At 41.2% G+C, this 25245-nt stretch overlaps 1 protein-coding gene across 3 annotated transcripts in view; it reads left to right on the top strand.

Annotated features, from left to right (window-relative positions):
• The first annotated feature begins 1016 nt into the window (after positions 1–1016).
• LOC128693683 (serine-rich adhesin for platelets) overlaps positions 1017–25245 on the top strand; it is a 109912-nt gene continuing 85683 nt past the window's right edge. For 2 of the 3 annotated variants that reach the window (XM_053783471.2, XM_053783472.2), the window contains exon 1: positions 1017–1497. The gene's annotated coding sequence lies outside the window, so the exon portion shown is untranslated. The remainder of the gene's footprint in view (positions 1498–25245) is intronic. The other variant, XM_053783473.2, reaches the window with a different exon arrangement.

Raw genomic sequence — 25245 nt, forward strand, 5'->3', positions numbered from 1 at the left:
TGGAACAAGTGTAGAAGCATTCAAGAGGAAACTGGACAAGTATTTTCACCAGGTGCCAGATCAGCCAGGCTGTGATGGATATGTGGGGCAGCGTGCCTCCAGCAGAAACAGCGTGGTTGACCAGGCAAGCACCAGACGAGCCTGACCCATGGCCGGGCTCGGAGAGTAGATAAACTCTCGAAACTCTTCAAAGGTATAGTGTAAATTATCTAAGATAACCCCCCAAAAAGTTAAAAGTTACTTATTTCCATTGGGGTCCTTGATATTTCCATTGGGGTCCTTGATATTTCTAGTGGGGTCCTTGATATTTCCATTGGGGTTCTTGAATTTCCATTGAGGTCCTTGAATATCCATTGGAGTCCTTGATATTTCCACTGAGGTCCTTGAATATCCATTGGGGTCCTTGATATTTCCATTGAGGTCCTTGAATATCCATTGGGGTCCTTGATATTTCATTGAGGTCCTTGAATATCCATTGGGCTCCTTGATATTTGCATTGGGGTCCTTGATATTTGCATTGGGGTCCTTGATATTCCCATTCGTGTTATTGAATTTTCTAGTGGAATCCTTTATTTTCCATTGGGCCCTTGGTTTTTCCATTGCAGTCCTTGATTTCCATTGGGATTCTTGATTTCCACTGGGGGTTCTTGATTTCCAATGGAATCCTTGATTTCCGTTAGGATTCTTTATTTCCATTGGGGGTTCTTGATTTTCATTGGGATTCTTGATTTCCATTGGGATTCTTGATTTCCATTGGGGGTTCTTGATTTCCATTGGATTCCTTGATATCCATTGGGATTCTTGATTTCCATTGGAGTTCTTGATTTCCACTGAGGGTTCTTGATTTCCATTGGAGTCCTTGATTTCCGTTGGGGGTCCTAGATTTTCGTTGGGGTTCTTGATTTCCATCGTGGTCGTTCATTTGCAGTGGGAGGTGTGCCGGTGCAGGCTGTTGTGTGTACTGAGTACACACAGAGACAGCAACACTCAAGTGTGTTATGATAAGAGTGGTATGAGGGAGTATGAGGGAGTATGAGGGAGAGAGGACAGTGAAGCTCTCTTGTGAGAAGCTATATATTAAGGCTGGGGAGCCCCGCCACATATAAAGGCCGGCTGTGGGGCCGACACGTCGGCATTAGTTGACAAGCTTGGCTGGAGGCAGGACGTACGTTGCTGCTGCTACAGGTTCATTGAACCACTTGCATCCACTTGCTGTTATACAGTGTTAAACGAGTGTATCTTGCGTGTGTCCCTGGCGAGTGATACATCCCGTATGTGTCGTGGAAGTGCTATTAGAAGTGGTCGTTGTGGAACTACCTGCTGGCTATGTGTCGTGTTGGTGTCTAACGTGAATTCTTAAATGTGGAGTGTGTTGTGGGTGTGTGGAGAAGTGTAGGTGGGTGTAGTAGCCAGTACAACCAGGACACGTAGCAGCTCTACACTGACTCAATAATGGCAGACACCAGCCGTCCTGACTCCACCTCCATACTCACCACGGTATGATATTATCACATTTCTCTCTACCTTCACTATCATCTTCCTCACTTCCCTCACTCTCACCTTCCCAGCTTCCTTCACTATCATCTTCCTCGCTTCAGGACCTCCTATATCGCATCACTTGCTCACTATAATGCTAGATATTACGACCACCATCACGCTGGGACAGCAAACCCTCAGGTTCAGCTTTATGTAAATCTGATAGTTGAACGTGTCTCAGGGTTTATTACTTGACATATTATCCCTTATTGTTACTGATTTTTATACAGTTGAGTTACTTAGCTATTTTAATATTTAAACTTTAAATAATATATTACACCGACCCGAAGAGAAATGTTACTGATTTTTTTTGGGGTTATCCTGGGTAATGTACACAGCTGTATTTATATGTACTGGGGAGCACATACAACATACATCATAAATGTTTTGATGTTAGTTCACCTAGTTTCTGTCCTAGAATAAGTTAGTCATTAATGGTCGTAGCCTCACGTTGCTCTCACTACGCCATAATGAACCATTTTTGTTGTATCTTATAACTTACCAAAAAATGGTTATGACTATGGCCATAATTTTCAAAGGGGTGGAGGGTAAGCCAGCGGAAGGCCTCGGTCAGATGACCAAAAGCTCCAGCTGCGGGTCATCATGTGACTAAAACCAATGTCAGGAAATACTTGTCCGTTTGGCTTTAATAATAAAATATAACAAGGAACCAAATAGAAATTCAATTCGTTTGACTAATTTTTTGGGGTTATCCTATGTAATTTACATATTTTGTGGTTATCCTAGGTAATTTACATATTTTGGGGTTATCCTAGGTAATTTACATATTTTTGGGGTTATCCTAGGTAATTTACATATTTTGGGGTTATCCTAGGTAATTTACATATTTTTGGGGTTATCCTAGGTAATTTACATATTTTGGGGGTTATCCTAAGTAATTTACATATTTTGGGGGTTATCCTAGGTAATTTACATATTTTGGGGTTATCCTAGGTAATTTACATATTTTTGGGGTTATCATAGGTAATTTACATATTTTTGGGGGTTATCCTAGGTAATTTACATATTTTGGGGGTTATCCTAGGTAATTTACATATTTTGGGGTTATCCTAGGTAATTTACATATTTTGGGGTTATCCTAGGTAATTTACATATTTTGGGGGTTATCCTAGGTAATTTACATATTTTGGGGGTTATCCTAGGTAATTTACATATTTTTGGGGTTATTCTAGGTAATTTACATATTTTTGGGGGTCATCCTAGGTAATTTACATATTTTGGGGGTTATCCTAGGTAATTTACACATTTTTGGGGGTTATCCTAGGTAATTTACATATTTTGGGGGTTATCCTAGGTAATTTACATATTTTTGGGGGTTATCCTAGGTAATTTACATATTTTTGGGGTTATTCTAGGTAATTTACATATTTTTGGGGGTCATCCTAGGTAATTTACATATTTTGGGGGATTATCCTAGGTAATTTACATAATTTTGGGGGTTATCCTAGGTAAGTTACATATTTTTGGGGGTTATCCTAGCTAATTTACATATTTTGGGGGTTATCCTAGGTAATTTACGTATTTTTGGGGTTATCCTAGGTAATTTACATATTTTGGGGGTTATCCTAGGTAATTTACACATTTTTGGGGGTTATCCTAGGTAATTTACATATTTTGGGGGTTATCCTAGGTAATCTACATATTTTGGGGGGTTATCCTAGGTAATTTACACATTTTTTGGGGTTATCCTAGGTAATTTACATATTTTCGGGGTCATCCTAGGTAATTTACATATTTTGGGGGGTTATCCTAGGTAATTTACATATTTTTGGGGTTATTCTAGGTAATTTACATATTTTTGGGGGTTATCCTAGGTAATTTACGTATTTTTGGGGTTATCTTAGGTAATTTACATATTTTGGGGGTTATCCTAGGTAATTTACATATTTTGGGGGATTATCCTAGGTAATTTACATATTTTGGGGGATTATCCTAGGTAATTTACATATTTTGGGGGTTATCCTAGGTAATTTACATATTTTTGGGAGTTATCCTAGGTAATTTACATATTTTGGGGGTTATCCTAGGTAATTTACACATATGTTACTATGTGTGGTACCTACTAACCACTTAAATTTGTGTAACTACTTATGTTTGCCTGTACCTAAATAAACTCAATCTCTTACCTAATATAAGTGTTTTATGATGATTGTGCAAAATATATCATATAGAATTCCACCTAGAATTAATCCAGTAAAGTCAAGTATCATTATTATTGATGGATTATAACACCGGCAAGCTGATGAATACACAAGTGGTCAGTCCCTCAGGCCTGACTACCCCTAGCAACGCTGAAGGAGGGACTGATTGCCCCCTAGCAATGCTGAAGGAGGGACTGACTGCCCCCTAGCAACGCTGAAGGAGGGACTGACTATCCCCTAGTAACGTTGACGGGGACTGACTACCCCCTAGCAACGCTGAAGGAGGGACTGACTGCCCCCTAGCAAAGCTAGGGTAATTTACATATTTTGGGGTTATCCTAGGTAATTTACATATTTTTGGGGTTATCCTAGGTAATTTACATATTTTGTGGGGTTATCCTAGGTAATTTACATATTTTGGGGGTTATCCTAGGTAATTTACATATTTTTGGGGGTTATCCTAGGTAATTTACATATTTTTGGGGTTATTCTAGGTAATTTACATATTTTTGGGGGTCATCCTAGGTAATTTACATATTTTGGGGGATTATCCTAGGTAATTTACATAATTTTGAGGGTTATCCTAGGTCATTTACATATTTTTGGGAGTTATCCTAGGTAATTTACATATTTTGGGGGTTATCCTAGGTAATTTACGTATTTTTGGTGTTATCCTAGGTAATTTACATATTTTGGGGGTTATCCTAGGTAATTTACACATTTTTGGGGGTTATCCTAGGTAATTTACATATTTTGGGGGTTATCCTAGGTAATTTACATATTTTGGGGGTTATCTTAGGTAATTTACACATTTTTTGGGGTTAGCCTAGGTAATTTACATATTTTGGGGGATTATCCTAGGTAATTTACATAATTTTGGGGGTTATCCTAGGTAATTTACATATTTTTCGGGGTTATCCTAGGTAATTTACATATTTTGGGGGTTATCCTAGGTAATTTACGTATTTTTGGTGTTATCCTAGGTAATTTACATATTTTGGGGGTTATCCTAGGTAATTTACACATTTTTGGGTGTTATCCTAGGTAATTTATATATTTTGGGGGTTATCCTTGGTAATTTACATATTTTGGGGGTTATCTTAGGTAATTTACACATTTTTTGGGGTTATCCTAGGTAATTTACATATTTTGGGGGTTATCCTAGGTAATTTACATATTTTTGGGGGTTATCCTAGGTAATTTACATATTTGGGGGATGATCCTAGGTAATTTACATAATTTTGGGAGTTATCCTAGGTAATTTACATATTTTGGGGGTTATCCTAGGTAATTTACATATTTTGGGGGTTATCCTAGGTAATTTACATAATTTTGGGGGTTATCCTAGGTAATTTACATATTTTGGGGGTTATCCTAGGTAATTTACATATTTTGGGGGGTTATCCTAGGTAATTTACATATTTTTGGGAGTTATCCTAGGTAATTTACATATTTTGGGGGTTATCCTAGGTAATTTACATGTTTTGGGGGATTATCCTAGGTAATTTACATATTTTGGGGGTTATCCTAGGTAATTTACATATTTTTGGGAGTTATCCTAGGTAATTTACATATTTTGGGGGTTATCCTAGGTAATTTACATATTTTTGGGAGTTATCCTAGGTAATTTACATATTTTGGGGGTTATCCTAGGTAATTTACACATTACCTGGAGTTTACCTGGAGAGAGTTTCGGGGGTCAACGCCCCCGCGGCCCGGTCTGTGACCAGGCCTCCTGGTGGATCAGCGCCTGATCAACCAGGCTGTTGCTGCTGGCTGCACGCAAACCAACGTACGAGCCACAGCCCGGCTGATCAGGAACTGACTTTAGGTGCTTGTCCAGTGCCAGCTTGAAGACTGCCAGGGGTCTGTTGGTAATCCCCCTTATGTGTGCTGGGAGGCAGTTGAACAGTCTCGGGCCCCTGACACTTATTGTATGGTCTCTTAACGTGCTAGTGACACCCCTGCTTTTCATTGGGGGGATGGTGCATCGTCTGCCAAGTCTTTTGCTTTCGTAGTGAGTGATTTTCGTGTGCAAGTTCGGTACTAGTCCCTCTAGGATTTTCCAGGTGTATATAATCATGTATCTCTCCCTCCTGCGTTCCAGGGAATACAGGTTTAGAAACCTCAAGCGCTCCCAGTAATTGAGGTGTTTTATCTCCGTTATGCGCGCCGTGAAGGTTCTCTGTACATTTTCTAGGTCGGCAATTTCACCTGCCTTGAAAGGTGCTGTTAGAGTGCAGCAATATTCCAGCCTAGATGTTACTATGTGTGGTACCTACTAGCCACTTAAATTTGTGTAACTACTTATGTTTGCCTGTACCTAAATAAACTCAATCTCTTACCTAATATAAGTGTTTTATGATGATTGTGCAAAATATATCATAGAATTCTACCTAGAATTAATCCAGTAAAGTCAAGTATCATTATTATTGATGGATTATAACACCGGCAAGCTGATGAATACACAAGTGGTCAGTCCCTCAGGCCTGACTACCCCTAGCAACGCTGAAGGAGGGACTGATTGCCCCCTAGCAATGCTGAAGGAGGGACTGACTGCCCCCTAGCAACGCTGAAGGAGGGACTGACTATCCCCTAGTAACGTTGACGGGGACTGACTACCCCCTAGCAACGCCGAAGGAGGGACTGACTACCCCGTAGCAACGCTGAAGGAGGGACTGACTATCCCCTAGTAACGTTGACGGGGACTGACTACCTCCTAGCAACGCTGACGGAGGGACTAACTACCCCCATAGCAACGCTGACGGAGGGACTGACTATCCCCTAGCAACGCTGACGGAGGGACTGACTACCCCCTAGCAACGCTGACGGACTGATCACGTCAAAGCTCACGAAATCGTAATGACACCATTGCCAACAATGACAGAACGGGTGGAGTTCGAACCCATGGCAGCAAGTCCTAAAACTCAGATACTAGCCAAACCCAGAAGTAATTAACTCCCTGACTGGGTCCCCTTCCTCCAGGTGTTGTGTAACCCCTACGTGTTTAGTGCTTCCCCTAAATATAATAATAATAATTGATAGCCCGGGAGAGTGGTGATCAACATATGACTGTTGGTCATAACACTTGATCCAAGGCATTGGAGCTAATCACTTTCCCTCCCCCCTTTGAGCAGCCTTAATGACCTGGTAATTGCTAGGCCTTAAAGCCTATTAATAATCCCATTCCTTGAGCTCAGACATTACCTCATTCCTGTAGTCGCTGTGTAGCTCTTACGAGTTTAGCGCTCTCATTAGACTGGCTTACTTCCACTGATCCCCGGGATGCGATCCACACCAGTCCCCTAACGCCTGTGTACCTATTTACTTTTAGGTGAACAGTGACAACAGATGTAAAGTGACTGTGAAGGCTTACTCAGCCCTGTAACAACTTCAGACAGTATTACCAAGGCTGGCTCCTCCTCACGAAAATTAATGAATAGAAAAAGAAATAATAATTCACAAAGATAAACACTTTATTATTTATTAACTTAAACATAAAACAATAAAACATGAAAGGTATATCCTATTTGAAAGAAAAATGAAAAATTAAATGAATAAAATAACATTTGAACTCAACGCTAATATCTACTGGGGTGTCTGGTGTTGGTGACACTGTTGTTGAAATCGTAGCCGTTGCTGATGATAAGGGGGGGGGTCGCAGGTGTTGGTGACCATCCACTGGCTAGTTCTTCACAGTATACCAGTGAGTAGTATCCCGATGACAGGAAAGCAGGTTCTTTACCGCTGCAATGCTGTGGGGTTACGTCCTGCAATTTCATACAGGTGCACAGGTAGTTCAATACAAAATGGAGAAGTCTCTGGACGTTAGTCCTTCTGTTCTACTCGTTGATTGCCAGGTGACCCTCTCTGACATCCAAGCTGGAAAGATAGACAGGTTACCCACTGCTTAAATAATCACTCTCCATGGTAAGTCTGATACTTAAAAGATGTGGTGATTATTACAACAGCCAACATAGAGCAAGGCTGAAAAGACTAAGTTTATTATTGATCAAAAGTGAAGCTTTCAACCAATAAATCCACTAGAATACAAGGCAGGCATGTACTTACAGTAGAGTTGGGAGCTGTGAGTCTAGTGATTTACTGTTTAACCAGAGCCCCACACGTCACCTGTCGGGGGGGGGGGAAGAGGGAGGGGAAGGGATAGCGGGAGCTAGACTAACCCTACCTTAACAAGCAGCCGGCAGTCAAACTATCACTTTCAGGGAGGGGGAGAAAAGGCGGGAAAAACCGGAGCTTGACTTACCCTACCTTAACTAGTAGTCGGCAGACTACTAGGGGTTGGGGGAGAAAAGGCGGGAATATCGGGAGCTAGACTGACCCTACCTTAACGAGTAGCCGGCAATGAAATTATTGTTAATATATATATATATATATATACATATTCCCTCTCTACTCCTATCTATTGAACTTTTCCCTCACAGTGACTAACACCCAGGCACCTACGTACTGCTAGGTGAACAGGGACAGCAGATGTAAGGTGACTAACACGCAGGTACCTACTTAATGCTAGGTGAACAGAGACAGCAGGTGTAAGGAAACATGCCCAACTTTTCCGCTCATCACGGAATCGAATCCGGGTCCTTCATTGTGTAAGCAGAGGCCGCTACCAATGGAGCCACCTTGTCACCAATTCATATAGATTATTTCTTTACCAGTGACTACTCAGAAGTTTGTTCCACTTATCCACTATATTACCATACCAATGCTTTCCTGTATCCTTTCTAAATCTATTTTTTCCAACTTGAATCCATTGCTGTGACTCCTGCTTTGGTTAGATATTTTTAGCATGCTATTTATGTTCCCTTTATTCCTGTTTTCCATTTATACTCCTTAATTATTCACATTTCTAGAGTGCAGATTCAGGACCCTCTGTCTTCTTAGGACAGATTTTTGATACATGGGATCAGCTTTGTCATTCGTTGTATGTTTTCTAGTGCATTTATATCCATTCTGTAATATAGTAACCAGAACTATGCAGCTTAATCTCATTGAGGCCTAACCAATGAAATACAGAGTTGAAGAATAACCTAAGGACTCCTGTTATTTGTACTTCTTGGTATGAAGCCAAGAATTCTATTCGCTTTATTGCGAAGCACTGTTGTCTTGGTTTTAGATTTCTGCTTACCAAAACTTCTAATTTTTTTTTGCATTCAGAGTTATTGAGATCTACATTATTAAGTTTGTAAGTGCCATGGTTATTTTCTTTTCCCAGGCTCAGAACTTTACATTTGTCTACATTAAATTGCATTTGCTACCTCTCAGACCACTGCATCAACCTATCCAGATCTCTCTGTAGCACTAGTGTCCTTATCAGAATTAATTAAATGACCTATTTTAATGTCAGTGGCAAACTTGCTGTTATCGCTATATATTTCCTCATCTATGTCGTGTATGTATATTGTGAACAACAAAGGGCTCAACACTGACCCCTATGGAACACCACTTGTGATGCATCCCCACTCTGATTTCTCACCATTTATGCAGACTCTGTTGCCTATCAGTCAGCCATGCTTCGATTCAGGAAAAAATTTTCCCTCCTATTCCACGTGCCTCTACTTTCTTCGACAATCTCTAGTGTGGAACTCTATCAAAGATCTCACTGAAATCCATATACAGGAGGACCCACTTATACAGAGGATTAGATTCCAGGCTACCACCAAAAAATGAAAATCGCCAAAAAGTGAAATGTAGCCTTTTTTACTTTCAAATAAATATAAAAGCCTGATAACATGTTTACACTATCATATATTAAAAGAGCAATAGAGCTACACCCTAAAAAATGAGACGAAAGTAAAATAAATATACAGAAGAGCCCCGTGTATACAGCAGGTTAGGTTCTGGGCTACTGTTGTATAGCGAAAATTGCCTGTAAAGTGAAACATAGCCTTTTTTCACTTTCAGATGAATATAAGAACCTGATATGTTTACTCTACCAAATATTAAATGAACAATAGTTAACCCTAAAAAATGCACATGCACACATTACTTACCTGAAAATATTTTCGTCCTTAGCTTATAGTTAGTGTTGAATATATTTATCGTAGGAAGTCTGAATAAACGAAAAATGGGTATGACTGAAAACTGCTGCTTTAGTGAAATACTGTAAAGTGTAGTACTATAAAGCACTGTCAGGTAAAGCGCTGTTAAGCAAAGTGCTGTAAAGTGGGGCCTGTCTGTACATTGCTGCCTTGAAACAGGAAAACAGACTGAAGTAAGTGATGCCGGTCACTCAGCTGTTGAGTGTGTCAGGCCCCTCCCCCCCCAAAAAAAAGCTGGAATAGCAGAACCTGTTGAGAATTTTGGCCTTACCAGCTAAGATATAATTTATAACTATATATAATGAACACTTAGCTGATAAATGACAGCAAATCGTTTACACAGCCGCCCCTGCAGACGAGGTCTAGAAGCTGTCGAAACCATCACAACATTGGGCTGTTAAGAGATACAATTTGTAAGTATAAATTACCCCTAGGGGGTGTTATGCCAGCATATTTCATTCAATGATGGCTGACGAAATACCTACTTGTTTGGACTCAAAAGTCCACACCTTACTGCCGATTATAGGTTGATTACAAACTCCTTGTGACTCAAGAATTGCGCAATCCCCCGATCTACAAGAAATTCGTAACATACCTTGCTCTTTGTAACGTGAGCTATGGTGTTCTCAACACCTTCGACAGGTATTGGTGACTTGATAGAAGCTGAAGTGTCCTTGGATGTCCACGTCTTCCATTGTCTAGGAAACGCACACTGGTACACTATGTTCCACAAGATTTGTCTTTATTGTTCACAATGTATCACAAGAGAAGCTGATCACACTTCTCTTATGTTTATCGTGTTTTGTGAGACACTTTGTCCACACTAACGCACAGATCAGTGTTCTTTGTTGGTTATCCTGGCGTCAGTGTCACTCGTAGTAGAGTCAAAGTTAATCTGGCCTCGCCACACCGCCCCAAGCCGTCACTGCCCTAGCACAAAAAAAAAACGCTGACCTAGTACCTTGCATCCTTGTCACCTCCTCGATGAAGCAAAGCAGAATGTTTGTTTCTTGCTGTTTTAAGCATAGACAACAATGTACACTATTTTTACTATGGTAATAAAGTGGGAGCAGGATTTTCCTTAATTGTCCTGCTAAGTAAGAGATGTACTGTCTCTTATAAAAATACACTTTGCAACACCGCTGCAAGGAGCAGAGGTCACTTGACTATGTGGCATAGCATCTGTGATCAATTACTCACTCTAGCAGTAAACAAGATGCTCGCCCCTTCTGAGGGCTTGGCCACTCAGGGCTGAAAGGGGCTGAAGGGGCTGAAAGGGCTGAAGGGGGCTGAAAGGGCTGAAGGGGGCTGATACCCCCCTCCTGGAGAAAATTTCTCCACAGAACCAGTGCTGAATAAATGAAAAATTTGTATAATTGAAAACCACCACTTAATGCCAAGAAGCGGAGCACTGTAAATCGGGCCTGCCTATGTCAGTATAGCTACTGAATTCCCCTATACTTATACTTGTGTAGTATATTGTAGATCATATCATCCATGTATATATTTAGGCTCCCTTTCAGTAGGCTCAGTGACTAGCTTGTGTGACGTCACGTGATGCCGGACGTGAGCACTGCGCTCCCGGCCTGAGTCCTACTCCATGCTTAGGTCTAAGAACAGGCAACACCAGGCTGGGCCCCTCCCTCCCACACACTGCTAATATAAGTGTTACCATCCAACGTCTGTTTAACTCTAACCATCACATCTCCACGAACCCTCCCAACACCTATACACAGTATCATATTCATTACCATGATCTACCTCTTCAAATGCCTTTGTGAAAACAATAAATTCATAAGGCAGGTTCAGATAACCCCAGCAGTTATTGATTCCATCAATTTTTCCACAATAAAGGTTAGGCTAATTGGTTTATAGTTCAAAGCTAATGACATACCTCCTGCTTTGTAGATTGGTATCACCTGGCACTATGCCAGTTTGTAGTGATAAGTTGAAAAGACTAGCTAATGGTGTAATAAGTTCTTCCTTACATTCCTTTATAAGTCTTGAGAACAGTTCTTCAGTGCCCAGTGATTTGTTTGGGTTTAATCTACCTATTTGTCTGAAAATCATGTCACTAGTGATTCTGGTCATGCATTACTTATTTCCATCCTGACCTATATAATTTTTTATTTATTGTATTTCTCAAGTATCTTCCTGCATAAAAAATGAGAAAATAAGTGTTGAAGATTGTACACATTTCCTTGTCACTGATGATAAGCTGACCTGAGCAACTTTTAAGTGGGCCTCTCATGTTCCTAATCTTTCTGCTATATACCTGAAAGGAATCTTTTGGGTTGGTTTTCGAATCCTTTATGATTTCATAATCACTTTTGGCTTTTCTTATTCTTTTTTTTATTTTATTTCTGCCTGTAACTGAATATATTGATTCCTTAAGTGCTCCTCTTCTCTTTTGATTTCCCGGAATGCCTCTTTTTTGAACTATGAGATATTTGAATCTATTGTTTATCCATTTAAGGTCATTTTTCTTCCATCTAATTTCACTGTTTGGAACGTAAATTACCTGGACAGCTTGAACTATTCTCTGAAAAATATCATAGGCCGGGTCACCACTACTTGGAAAAGACCCGGGCCGGGAGAATACCCGCGAATAAGAAAAAAAAAAATCATAGTGGCAACCATCACCGCCTACCTGACCCACAGGACGACCTGTCAGATCACACCATTTGACCCTGCCTATGAAATTTCTCAACCCCATAAAATCAACCAAGCAAAATTCAGGGATCTTGACTTGGTTGTAATTATTAAAAGAATTCCATGTTATATTGAAACTGAGTGATTTATGATTGCTTACCTCAAGCTCATCATTAACCTCATGATTATTAATTAGTGACATCTTGTTAGCAAGAATCTGATCCAGTAGGTTATTTCCTCTAGTTGTTTCTGTCACAAAATCTTTTAAAAAACAATCTGGATCATATCAAGAAAGTCTCTAGGTTCAAGATTTCTCATCAAATTGCTCCAAACAATTTGGTTCAAGTTAAAATCTCCCATTAACACAACATTTTTGTATCTAGATGCCTGCAGCGCTGTATAGCCCTTGTGGTTTAGTGCTTCTTTTTGATTATAATAATAATACATGTAGATACCTTAGTAATTTCATCCTATAGAAGTTTACCATGTTTCCTATCAAGGTCTGGGGCCCTGTAAATTACAAGCAAGATTAGCTTTTCACATCTCTCAAGAAACTGTAGCCAAACAGATTCAGTGTCCGTCACTTCCACTTATATATCTTGTCTGATGCAACAGTTTAAATTATCTCTGACACATCGCTACTCCACCACCCTTCTTGTTGACCCTACCAGTGTGGAATACTTTATAACCTTGTTTGTTGCATTTCTCTCTCAGGTTGAACCAGGTCTCTGTTATAGCAATAATGTCTTTGCTGCCTACACATGCAATTAATCTTAGTTATCCATCTCATTTCTTACACTCCTACTGTTAGTATAGTGTACCTTAAAGGCGTTAGTTGCTTGCTTCCCTCTATTGTCGCTTTTTGTCTGTTGACTAATTCCATTGTTTTTATTAGTAACTTTATGATGAACATTGCCTCTTGAACATAACCCTGAAGTATCCTGGCAATTCTTGCTGCTTTCATCCCTTGTGCTGTAACCTGTTTGCTTCCCACACACCTATACCACCATCTTCTACCAGTTTAAAGCCCTACACAACTCAGTAATGGCCCCCTCGACAGATTTGACTAACACTACCACTCCTGCCCCAGAGTGGTGCACTGCATCCCTTGTATACATGTCGTGTTTCCAATAGAAATTGTCCCAGTTATCAATGAATGGGATTGCAAGTTCTTCACAAGACCTGTCTAGTCAGCAATTTACACCAGTTGTCCTAGACATCCATTTATTGCCCACTCCTGTTCTAGGCAAAATGCTGTATATGATTAGGACCCCTGTCTTAGACCTAATTAACTCTGTAGCTCTCCTGTACTTAACCAGCATTTCCTGTTTCTTGTCCCTCCCAATATCGTTTCCATCAGCACTGAGGCAAATAATGGGCTTGTATCCATTACCTGATTTGATATACAACCTGTTGACTATGTCACCAACACCAACTCCTGGAAACACACCCTCTGTCTCACCTTCCTATCTCTGTTACAGAAGACAATGTCAATATATTTTACCTGTGAGTCACAGAGTTTTTTTTTTATCAGAGGAGTTTGTGGTGCCTTTATCCTCATTAACCACTGAAGTACATTTGTTCTGGAGAACAGAAAAGTAATTCCCTACCTTCACTTCTGATCTCCATATTACAGAATGTACAGAAATCTACTGGAAAACATACAAACAAGGTTGATGAAGTTTACCCCCTGTATCTGACATCTATCCTCGGAAGATTTATATCTGTTTATGGTCATTCTGTAAAGTGGAGATCAGAACTAAGCAGCATAATCTAAGTGAGTCCTTATCAAACATACACGAAGTTGAAGTAATACATTAGGATATATATTATTTATATCAGACATCTATCCTCTGTATATTTATATCTGTCTGTGGTCATTCTGTAATATGGAGATCAGAAGTAAGCAAAATAATCAGAGTAAGTCCTTATCAAACACACACTAGGTTGAATTATGCCCTTAGGATGTATATTATTGTAATACCTGATATGAAACCAAGAAGACCTTTATCGGTAGCACGTGCACTGTTTTCTTGGCTTCAGATTCCTGCTAACCAGAACAAGTAATTTTTTTTTGTATTCAGTTTGATCAAGATTTACATTATTTAATTGATAGGTGTCATACTTATTTTCCTTTTCCTAGATTAGAATATTTGCTTTATTCACATTCAGCTGCATCTGCCACTTCTCCGACCATAACATCAACTTATCCAGGCCATCCTATAGCCTTCTAGTATCCACATCAGAAACTATTTGACTGCCTATTTTAGTGTCATCGGTAAGCTTGCTTATGTCGCTATTCATTGCCTCATCTGCGTCGTTTATGTAGACTGAAAAACAAGGTTCCTGTCAGCAGTATTACATGTGAAGTATACGTATACCACACAAGTAAGAGTGTTGACAGGCCCAACGCTGACCCCTGAGGCACACCAGTCACAGCAGGTCTCTCACTGCGATTTCTCACTATTTATGCTCCCTCTCTGTCGCCTGTCGGTCACCCATGACTCATCCCAGGATGTAATTTCTCCTCCTATGCCATGTGCTGTTGCTTTATCAGTCTCCTGTGTGGGGCTCTAACAGAAGTCTTACTAAAGTTCATATACACCATATGGTATTATTCCCTATCTTGATCTGGACCTTAAACACGTTAGTGAAAGAAGGTAAACAAATTCGCAAGGCAAGAACACTCCTTTTTAAAGACATTGAGATTTGTTAATCAGTTGATATCTTTCAGTGTGGCTTTGAAATGTATCAGCATTTACTGACTATCAACCTTCTCAAAATCGAAGTTAGGTTGATTGTTCTATAATTTGTAGTTAAGGATGTCACGTGTGCCATTTTCCACTTATCCACTTTATTGGGAAAGCCCTACAGAACTTATAAACGTATGTAAGAACGTAAATATGCATGCAGCATACCCTGAGACCCTACCACGATGTATATAGTTTAAGAATAACCTTGAGACTTCTGCTATTTATACTTCTTGATGTAAATTCACGGAATTTATTGGTCTTATTGCAGATATTCAACCAGTGTTGTCTTGGCTTCATGATTGTATTAACAAGGACTGTCAAATCTTTGTCACGCCATGTATGATATTCGTCTGTATTATTTATATACTTGCCGAAGGTATTTTCATTCCCAAAGGTTAGGACTTGAAATTTGTTCACAGTGAGCAGTGTCTCTCATTCATCCGACTATTGCATTCTGAAGCGCTACATTAATCGGTCTATTTTTTTTTTTGTGCGTAGTCACCGAATTTACTCGTGTCACTTTTAATTCCTTCATCAAGGTCATTTATGTAGATAGTCAAGCACAGAGAGCCACTTGTGACTTATCCACATTCCAACTTCACCCCACATGTAAACTGTCGACTGTATATTAGTCAGCCATGCCACGATCCAAGAGAGAACTCTACCTCTAATACCATGTGCCGCCACCTTCTTCAACAACCACCCGTGTGAGACTCGAAAGCCTTATTGAAATCGAGGCAAAAATCTCACTCCTTATCTTGGTTTGTTAGGCAAGAACTGTCTCGTTAAGATGCGTTACGACTCATCGGTTACTGTTCAACAAGGTGGCTTCTAGTTATATACGTTATTATCGAGTCGAATAATTTGCAAACTTATAAATACTGGTAAATTTAACAACAATATGCTAAGTAATAAAATGCAAGGGTAACATATAAGACTTTATGTGTACGTTGAGTTACACACACACACACACACACACACACACACACACACACACACACACACACACACACACACACACACACACACACACACACACACACACACTGTATACATACATATATCGACTTCTTAAGTGATGCATGACTAGGTTAAGCAGGAGGGGGAAGTGAAGTGTCGCCTCACTAGTCATACGATCATCACTACAATAAAAAAGTAAACACCAGTGTGTGTGTGTGTGTGTGTGTGTGTGTGTGTGTGTGTGTGTGTGAACATTAAAAACGCTAACAACAGCACACATATGACTGACTAGTCAACTGCTGTACCACAACACTGAGTGTAGTCAACTGCTGTACCACCACACCAGTACAAGAACACCTGCCCCGTGACTGTCACCGGGCGTGCTGTACAGGGATGGTAACGCAGCAGTCATCCATCTCGGGTCTTGGGGATGTAATCACTTGATATCCTTTAGAGGACTGTTGATGGTTCCTGACGACTAGTATCATCAGGACACTGTTCCTGACGACTGATATCATCAGGACACTGTTCCTGACGACTGACACTGTTCCTAACGACTAGTATCATCAGGACACTGTTCCTGACGACTGGTATCATCAGGACACTGTTCCTGACGACTGACACTGTTCCTGACGACTGGTATCATCAGGACACTGTTCCTGACGACTGACACTGTTCCTGACGACTGGTATCATCAGGACACTGTTCCTGACGACTGACACTGTTCCTGACGACTGGTATCATCAGGACACTGTTCCTGACGACTGACACTGTTCCTGACGACTGACACTGTTCCTGACGACTGGTATCATCAGGACACTGTTCCTGACGACTGGTATCATCAGGACACTGTTCCTGACGACTGGTATCATCAGGACACTGTTCCTAACGACTAGTATCATCAGGATACTGTTCTTGACGACTGGTATCATCAGGACACTGTTCCTGACGACTGATATCATCAGGACACTGTTCCTGACGACTGATATCATCAGGACACTGTTCCTGACGACTGGTATCATCAAGACACTGTTCCTAACGACTAGTATCATCAGGACACTGTTCCTGACGACTGGTATCATCAGGACACTGTTCCTGACGACTGGTATCATCAGGACACTGTTCCTGACGACTGATATCATCAGGACACTGTTCCTGACGACTGATATCATCAGGACACTGTTCCTAACGACTAGTATCATCAGGACACTGTTCCTGACGACTGGTATCATCAGGACACTGTTCCTGACGACTGATATCATCAGGACACTGTTCCTGACGACTGACACTGTTCCTGACGACTGGTATCATCAGGACACTGTTCCTGACGACTGACACTGTTCCTAACGACTAGTATCATCACCACACTGTTCCTGACGACTGACACTGTTCCTGACGACTGGTATCATCAAGACACTGTTCCTGACGTCTAGTATCATCAGGACACTGTTCCTGACGACTGGTATCATCAGGACACTGTTCCTGACGACTGGTATCATCAGGACACTGTTCCTGACGACTAGTATCATCAGGACACTGTTCCTGACGACTGACACTGTTCCTGACGACTGGCATCATCAGGACACTGTTCCTGACGACTGACACTGTTCCTAACGACTAGTATCATCAGGACACTGTTCCTGACGACTTGTATCATCAGGACACTGTTCCTGACGACTGGTATCATCAGGACACTGTTCCTGACGACTGACACTGTTCCTAACGACTAGTATCATCAGGACACTGTTCCTGACGACTGACGCTGTTCCTAACGACTGACACTGTTCCTGACGACTGACACTGTTCCTGACGACTGGTATCATCAGGACACTGTTCCTGACGAATGACACTGTTCCTAACGACTAGTATCATCAGGACACTGTTCCTGACGACTGGTATCATCAGGACACTGTTCCTGAGGACTATCACGAGCACCAACACCAACACAGTACCTACGGTATCCCAGAGCGGTCACATGTGACCTACCTAGTCAGAGTTGCGAGGTCACATGTGATGGAGGGGGAGGGTGTATGACACTTGATGACTGTATCCTAGTTAGCATCATTCGGGGGGGGGGTCACGCCCCCTCCACTGCTTCACTGTGACCTCGCTGCTACACTGTGACCTCGCCTCTTGACTCGACTTTCCAGGTCACTCCTGTCATTTTTCCGCGTAGAAACACTCAATGACGATATGTCTTCAGTAAATGCCTTGATTGTATTTTCACCAGGTGCCAGATCAACCAGGCTGTGATGGATATGTGAGGGCAGCAACAGTCTGGTTGAAATTAAGACACATGTGCAATATCTGGGTATCTTTATTGTAAACGTTTCGCCATCCAGTGGCTTTATCAACACAAATTCCAGGACATAACTAGAAGAAGCAGAACTATGTACAGAGGATGAGGTAATCAGTCCCTCAACCTTGGAGTTGGTGCGAAGAGCACCGTAGTCGTGGAGATTCTGAAGCAGAAGCAAGGCGCCTGACGCTTATATACTAAAGTCAGGTGGAAATGGGACTTGTCAGACACTGCAGCATCATGGAATCTTGATTCTGAGGACATGTACATAACCTTCACGACTACGACAACTTCTACTACAACTAACCCATCTCTTTGGGTAGGACCTACTTCCACTGGGGAATCCCGCCTACACTGGTAGGCGGGATTTCCACCTGACGTTAATATATAAGCGTCAGGCGCCTTGCTTCTGCTTCAGAATCTCCACGACTATGGTGCTCTTCGCACCAACTCCAAGGTTGAGGGACTGATTACCTCATCTTCTGTACATAGTTCTACTGTCTTCAAGTTATGTCCTGGAATTTGTATTGATAAAGCCACTGGATGGCGAAACGTCTACAATAAAGATACCCAGATGTTGCACATGTGTCTTAATTTCATCTTCTCGGTATTGTATACCATTCTTGTAAAACAGTCTGGTTGACCAAAGCCTGGCTCATGGTTAGATTTTGCCACCGAAGTGGCTAGTTTATTATTATTATTATTATTATTATTATTAACACACTGGCCGTCTCCCACCAAGGCAGGGTGGCCCGAAAAAGAAAAACTTTCACCATCATTCACTCCATCACTGTCTTGCCAGAAGGGTGCTTTACACTACAGTTTTTAAACTGCAACATTAACACCCCTCCTTCAGAGTGCCGGCACTGTACTTTCCATCTCCAGGACTCAAGTCCGGCCTGCCGGTTTCCCTGAATCCCTTCATAAATGTTACTTTGCTCACACTCCAACAGCACGTCAAGTATTAAAAACCATTTGTCTCCATTCACTCCTATCAAACACGCTCACGCATGCCTGCTGGAAGTCCAAGCCCCTCGCACACAAAACCTCCTTTACCCCCTCTCTCCAACCTTTCCTAGGCCGACCCCTACCCCGCCTTCCTTCCACTACAGACTGATACACTCTTGAAGTCATTCTGTTTCGCTCCATTCTCTCTACATGTCCGAACCACCTCAACAACCCTTCCTCAGCCCTCTGGACAACAGTTTTGGTAATCCCACACCTCCTCCTAACTTCCAAACTACGAATTCTCTGCATTATATTCACACCACACATTGCTCTCAGACATGACATCTCCACTGCCTCCAGCCTTCTCCTCGCTGCAACATTCATCACCCATGCTTCACACCCATATAAGAGCGTTGGTAAAACTATACTCTCATACATTCCCCTCTTTGCCTCCAAGGACAAAGTTCTTTGTCTCCACAGACTCCTAAGTGCACCACTCACCCTTTTCCCCTCATTAATTCTATGATTCACCTCATCTTTCATAGACCCATCCACTGACACGTCCACTCCCAAATATCTGAATACATTCACCTCCTCCATACTCTCTCCCTCCAATCTGATATCCAGTCTTTCATCACCTAATCTTTTTGTTATCCTCATAACCTTACTCTTTCCTGTATTCACTTTTAATTTTCTTCTTTTGCACACCTTACCAAATTCATCCACCAACCTCTGCTAGTTTATTGTGCACACCATATCCATCCTATGGACGGTAGCATAAGAGCATATGGATACACAAAAGGCCTAGGAACTAGGCCCCAAAAGGGTTAACAGGTGTACATATGGATTTATATCTACACATCTACAGTTCACTTATCTGTTACAAACTTAGGAAATTTGCTTAGTATATCTGATATCTTATTTTCATTATGGCCGAGCTCCGGCGGTAGAAAAACTCGGAATTCGTCAAAGGGTCATATGTTTTTATTCTAGTACATTTTCGTTATTATTTTACCATGGTAAAATAGAGAGAGAGAGAGAGAGAGAGAGAGAGAGAGAGAGAGAGAGAGAGAGAGAGAGAGAGAGAGAGAGAGAGATGCAAGATAAAGGATCACATTATACTGTTTGTATCTACATTGTAATACGTGTGTGTTTCCAACGATTTTGGGAAGTGGTGTTAACGAAAGTTTTTCTACTCTCGGAGCCCGACCATGGGCCAGGCTCGTTTGGTGTTTTCCAGGCCAACTAGGCTGTCGTTACTGGAGGTCCGCTGCCCCACGTATCCATCACAGCCTAGTTGATCTGGCACCTGGTGAAGATACTTGTCCAGTTTTCTCTTAAAGACTTATACACTTGTTCCAGCAGTGTTTCTGATATCTTCTGGCAAGATGTTGAATAGCCTGGGGTCACGGATGTTGATACAATGTTCTCTTATGGTGCCCACGGTGTGCCTGCTTTTGTTTGTGATATCTTCTGATAAGATTTTGGGAGTGCTTGTTAGAGCCGAGTTTGGCCACTCCTATAAATTTCCCCCTCTCCTTGTTGGTTAATTAAGGCTCTGCTCAATTCATAAGATGGTTGTGGGTGTTCCATTGAATAACCCATGCTTTGTTCATATGTGTGGATGTCCCTTGACGCTTCTCCCACGTGTGTTGTTCATGTGTTCTACATTCGTACCTGTGTTCCCTGATGCGCATGTGGATGTCCCATGACATTTCTCCCACGTGTGTCGTTGATGTTGTGTCCTGCATAGGTACTTGTGTTCCTTGATGTGTGTGTGTCTGGATGTCTCATGATCCTACCCACTCCCAGCAATACCCATTCTTGCAGCTGTCCAGTCCATTTTAAAGATACCCCTAAGGATCAATATTAGATGATGGTATAATATCGACCAGTTAATGACTCCCTGGTGTTGCTGTGTCGGTCAAGTATCGTAACATTAACGGTATCCAGTACCGTCAACTTGATGAATAAGACACTCGGAGTATCTTTACTGACGTGATAGTACTCCTGCGAAGCAGACTTTTTCAAATAATAGAGAAGCAGCGTAATTACCGGCGACCGTGGAAGACGGAAAGAGGTAATTGTGAGGTGTTCAGTCCCTCAGCCTTGACTAGTCTAAAGCAAAGGCGAAAGAGGTGCAACAGTTCAAGGCGTCTTCGACTGCTGCAGGCATCTTCTTGTTCCAGTATACAAGTCTTTTAACCTCCTTAAAAACTGGAGCAATAAGATGGTAAACCTGGAGAGCAAAACTCCTTATGTTATCATGAAAAGTTGCATTATAAATGGCGATTTGCATGCTCTTAGGTTCTTTTGTCGAGAGTATAGAGAAACATCGCAGAAGATTGCGAGAGGCGCCCTAGGAAATAGTGAACCAGTTCAGCAGTGTAATAAGATGGCATTAACTGAAACAGTTGAAGGCATATATGCAACACTGAGTATTTGGAGTCGATTACGTCGACTCCAGGCTGAGGGGCTGATTACCTCAGACTCCTTCTGATCTTCACCATTCTTCTTTGCATTGGACTGATAAAGCCACTGTGTGCCCTAACGTTTACACAAAAAAGATACCCAAGTGTTGCACATGTATCTAATTCCTCAGTCAAAATACAGACGGATATAACACTGGTTATAATAGAAGTGTTGAGGGGATTAGTCCCTGCCTAGGCGAAGCGTTTAAGCACCGACGATATCCAAGGAAAATGTTGACCTAATAAAAAGCTTGTCCTGCAGCTTGTGTCTTTACTTTCAGTAAAGACTACAGTGACCAAGATATTTTTTTTTATTTGACCAGTATGTGTGGCAGGTTGGTTTAGCAATTAGAGAAAGGCAGTGTCCAATGTGTTGAGAGGACGAACACATAATGTAGAGACTGCAGCACACTAGAGGAATACAAAATAGACGCACTTATGAATAATGTGTGCACGTTGCAACTGCAGTTTTGTAGTAATTTACAGGACAAAATTGCAGACTTTGCTGCAATTGCGTAATCGATGTGTACACAACCCGCACATTCAATTCAATTCAATTCAAAGTTTGTTCTCTATAAGGGTTACAATGCTGAGTTTACAGAATTTGGTTATTGTGTGGTTTACATGCAGTTAAATAATGATTAAGAGTGTACCACTAGAACACCTAGCATGGCTAGGCATTTCGGGCAGATTTAGTTTAATTCTTAATTTTAAAATATTACAAATTATGAGGTAAGTTGGTATTATGGCTAAGTGACTAAATACTAGTTTGTGAGTTTAGCAATGTGAATGCTTTTGTTTTGGCACAGTACATAGTTTCAGTATTGGAGTATCGCAGGATTCATTATTTTAAGATTGAGATTAATATTTCTGTTTATGGTCAAATGGGTGAGTGAGTGTAAGTGTGAACCACCAGGTGGTATTCGTGTAGTTAGTTGATGGGGTGTATCAGGGAGGTAAGATGTTTTCTAATGGTAGTTTTGAAGGTGATGAATGTGTCTGCAGTTCTAGAGTACTCAGGTAGGGTGTTCCAGATTTTAGGGCCTTTGACATACATTGAATTTTTGTAAAGGTTTAGTCGGACACGGGGAATGTCGTAGAGATGTTTGTGTCTTGTGTTATGCCTGTGGGTTCTGTCACAACTATCAAGAAAGCGTTTTAGGTCAAGGTTGATATTGGAGTTTAAGGTCCTGTAGATGTAGATTGCACAGTAGTAAGTGTGGATGTACTGAACAGGGAGTAAGTTTAGATCTATGAAGAGTGGGGGGGGGTGTTACCAGGGATGGGATTTAGTGATTATTCTTACTGCAGCTTTTTGTTGGGTTATTATTGGCTTTAGGTGTGTTGCTGCAGTTGATCCCCAAGCACAAATAGCATAGGTTAGGTATGGATAAATAAGTGAGTGGTATAGTGTGAGAAGGGCATTTTGCGGCACATAGTATCGTATCTTGGAGAGGATCCCAACCGTTTTGGATACTTTTTTGTTATGTGTTGGATATGGGTGCTGAAATTCAGGCTGTTGTCAAGGTATAGGCCTAGGAATTTGCCCTCATTATGTCTGGTAATTAGAGTGTTGTCGATCTTAATGTTAATTTGTGCATCTCCTGCTCTGTTACCAAACATAATATAGTGGGTTTTGTCAGTGTTAAGCGTAAGTTTATTGGCTGTCATCCAAGTCAATATTTTGATCAGCTCCTCGTTAACAATGGTGTTGAGGGTGGCAAGATTAGGGTGAGAGATGACATAAGTCGTGTCGTCAGCAAAGAGAATGGGTTTCAGGTGTTGGGATACGTTTGGAAGATCATTGATGTATATGAGGAAGAGCAGGGGACCAAGGACACTTCCCTGCGGAACTCCAGTATCAAGTGGCCGTGTTGTTGATGCTGTGTCTTTAATGGTGACATAGTGATACCTATTAGTAAGGTAAGATTTGAAATAAGCAAGCGCATGGCCTCTTATACCGTAATGGTCAAGTTTGTGGAGTAGGATGTCGTGGTCTACTGTGTCAAAAGCTTTTCTTAGGTCAACAAAAATTCCTAGTGGATATTCCTTATTTTCCAATGCTGTGTAAAGCAGATCTAGCATTTTTATGATTGCATCATTAGTGCTTTCATTTTTTCTGAATCCAAATTGGCAGGGGTTGAGTATGTTTTGTGCCGTCATAAATGAATATAGTCTCCTGTGCACGAGTTTCTCAAAGATTTTGGACAGCAATGGTAAGTTAGATATTGGCCTATAGTTGTTTAAGTCTGTAGGGTCACCACCTTTATGTATTGGTGTAACCCTTGCCATCTTGAGTAGTTTCGGGAAGGTGCTAGTTTCTAGTGGCTTGTTAAAAAGTAATGAAATAGCATGCAAAAGGACATGGGCCGCTCGCTTGTACAGTAATGGTGGGACATGAGACAGATTCCCTGAATTATTTTTAAGTGACTTTATAATCTGGGTGACTTCCGTGGGCTCAGTTGGTGCAAGAGAGAAGGAATTTGGGAAATTCCCATCTAGGTAGTCCCTGGCATGGGCATTGGTATGTGGGATTTTATTGGCGAGATTAGATCCTGTGGTTGAGAAGTCGTTTATCTTGTTAGCTGTGTCAGTGGGATGTAGTAGTGTTTCATTAGGTTTAGTTAGGACAATATTCTTGTTTTTTTTTCAGTTTGTGGGTCCCTAGAATCTGAGAGAGTGTTTTCCAGGTCTTTTTTATATCTCCTCTAGTGTCTGTGAATCTACTGGAGTAGTATAGTTGTTTGGCTTTCTTTATTACTTTGGTGAGAACTGATGAATAGTGTTTAAGAATATCTTTGTGTATTAAGCCCTGTCTATATTGCTTTTCATATTGGTGTTTCTTGTCAATGGATTTCAGAATGGTGCTGGTTAGCCATGGGCAACCAAGCCGTTTGTTTGTGATCTGTTTCGTTTTTATAGGACAATGTTTGTTGTATAGTCTAAGTAATTTGTTAAGAAAAATGTCTGTCCAGTCATCAATACCATTGGCCTTGGAGAATTCTGTAGGCCAGTCAACAGTCTCTAGGTCAGCTGTGAACTTCCTTATTGAGGCCTCGTCATGGAGTCTAAATGAGACTTTGTTGTATTCAAGTGGTGGTTTACTAATGTTTGTCAGGAGGAAGGTAGGGTAGTGGTCTGTAGTGCTATCTGTGATTATCCCTGATTTAAGGGGGGCTAGTATACTGGTCCATATGTGGTCTATTATGGTTGCACTTGTCTCAGTGAGCCTGGTTGGTTTAGTTATTGTTGGTATGAGAAGTGTGTTGTTCATATTGTTGATGAAATCAGTTACAGGCTGATCATCTAGTAAGCCAAGGTTGATGTTGAAGTCTCCAGCTAAGAGAAGGTGGTGCTTATTCATTTGTCTGTTTATTATTAGTGACTTTAATTTCTCACTGA

This window comes from Cherax quadricarinatus, chromosome 34 (genome assembly GCF_038502225.1).
Source record: "Cherax quadricarinatus isolate ZL_2023a chromosome 34, ASM3850222v1, whole genome shotgun sequence".
Lineage (NCBI taxonomy): Eukaryota > Metazoa > Arthropoda > Malacostraca > Decapoda > Parastacidae > Cherax > Cherax quadricarinatus.